The sequence below is a fragment of the Elgaria multicarinata genome, chromosome 16 (assembly GCF_023053635.1).
Source record: "Elgaria multicarinata webbii isolate HBS135686 ecotype San Diego chromosome 16, rElgMul1.1.pri, whole genome shotgun sequence".
Taxonomy (NCBI): Eukaryota; Metazoa; Chordata; class Lepidosauria; order Squamata; family Anguidae; genus Elgaria; species Elgaria multicarinata.
Window position 1 is genome coordinate 9,921,814 of NC_086186.1, and position 2,118 is coordinate 9,923,931.

Here is a 2,118-nt window from a genome sequence, read left to right on the forward strand (position 1 = left end):
GCTATCTTGAACCATTGTGAAATGGTGAAGCAATAAAATAAAATGGATGGCTCAAAAAGGTGTGGTTTGAAATACCTTCTGTGATGGGTGAGGGAGGTAGATCCAAACCTTGACCCGTGCCTTGAAGGACTGCTGCCTTCTACCTCTCTACAAGAGCTTGGTACTTGGGATGCCATTTGAAAGTGTGCTGAATAATTCAGTCCTACTTACTCATGGGTGGAAAAAGCTTCCCTGCTCTGTTAGTGGTGGTGGAGAAACTATGCACTCCGCCAGTGGTGGTGTGTCTGTGTGTGCCTCCTTATGCAGAAACTGGATGTGGCTGTTAGGGTCAAAAAGATTGTGTATATCTGGGTCAAAAAGATTGTGTGTATCTGTGTTCAATGAACACCCATGAGTTGGAGAAATGAACAAGAGTTGGAAAAGGTGTAGAGCCTGAAGTGAGGTTGCTGTTGGAACATCTTCAGAAGTTCATGACAGGCTTAGCTTGGCATGTTCAGAGCTGGGTTAGCATAGTGGCCAAGAGACAGACCTACAACTAGGAGTACCTGGTTTGAACCTTGTCTCAGCCTTGAGCTCTCTTTCTCTGTTTCAGTCTTCCCTTTCTGCAATATGGGGGTAATCCTACTGCCCAGTGCATGTTGGTGGTTCGGATGCCAGTGGGGTGGTGAATCCGCTCTGGGTTCTAATTTAATTTTTTATTTAAAAACATTTTTATAGCGCCACCTTGCCATTTCTGGCATCGTGGTGCTTTACAATAAAACTTAAAACAACTTCCATTAAAAACCATTCATCATAACTATAAAGGAACTGTTCATGTTGCTTTGCAAGGAGCAATCCAAGGGGCTCTGAAGGAAAGCTGGAGTGGGTTCACCGCCCCACTGACATCCGAGCCACCAGCCTCCACTGATACTGCCTATGCAAAACAAGGCTTTTGTATGGACCGCAGTGAGGTGATGCATGTGCAGTGCTTTGAAGCACTTGAAAAGATGATGCAAATCTCTTCAGTATGAGGTCACTGTTGGTGCTTCAAAAGGGCTCCTTGAGAGCATCTTCGTGAATCAGATTCTGGGTGGGTTGCAGGCCTGCTTTGGTCATCAACTTCTCTGGAAATGTTTATCCACCTTCCATTCAGTTAAACCGGCTTTCCCCAACTTGGGTTGGAGTACGACTCACATCACCTTTGCCCGGCATCACCTCTGGCGAGCGCGGCTGTTTTCTAAGGAAGACGGTAGCCCAACACATCCAGAAAGGAATAATAATAATAATAATAATAATAATAATAATAATAATAATAATAATAATAATAATAATAATAACAATAATAATATATTTATTTCTTACCCGCCCCGCCCTTTGGATCGAGGTGGGGAACAACATTAGAACAGGAATCAATACACCTTAAAAATTCTTGATTTAACATTGATCTGGATAGGCCTGCCGGAAAAGGCTACTCTTTAAGGCTGCCTTAAAATCATACACAGAGTTAATTTTACGAATCTCCTCCGGCAGGCCATTCCACAATCTGGGGGCGACAGAAGAAAAGGTCCTCTGGGAAACTGATGTCAGCCTAGTTTTAGCTGACTGAAGTAAGTTCACCCCAGAGGACCTGAGTGTGCGGGGCGGACTATATGGGAGAAGGCAGGGCCAGTGCCAGACTTTTTTGCGCCCTAGGCAAGGTGACCTGCTTTCACCCCCTCCTACCCCATCGTATCCCCTACCACCCCAGGTAGGTGGAGACAGGTTACCTGTCCCTCTCCCGAAGTCCTCCTGGCTTGGCAAGACACTGCGGTGGGGGGTGGGGGGGCGGGCAGCTCCACTTCCATCCATCCCCCCCCCAGCTTGGCTTTGGCTGGAAGGGCCCATCTGAAACCAAGCTGGGATGCTGTGGGAGGGCAGTCAGACGGTTCCACGTTCTGATTTCTGGCGCACGCCGGAAATCAGAACGTGGAGCCCCCCGCCCAGCCCCCCAGTGTCCTGGGTTGGCTTCGGCTGCTGGGCGGACGCCCAGCTGAAGCCAAGCCAGGGAAGCTGGGGAGGGGGCGGAAGGGTTCGGAACGGCGAGCCCGGAAGCTGCCCTCACTCGGCCAGAGCAGCTCTGGGAGTGGGAGGGCGATTTTC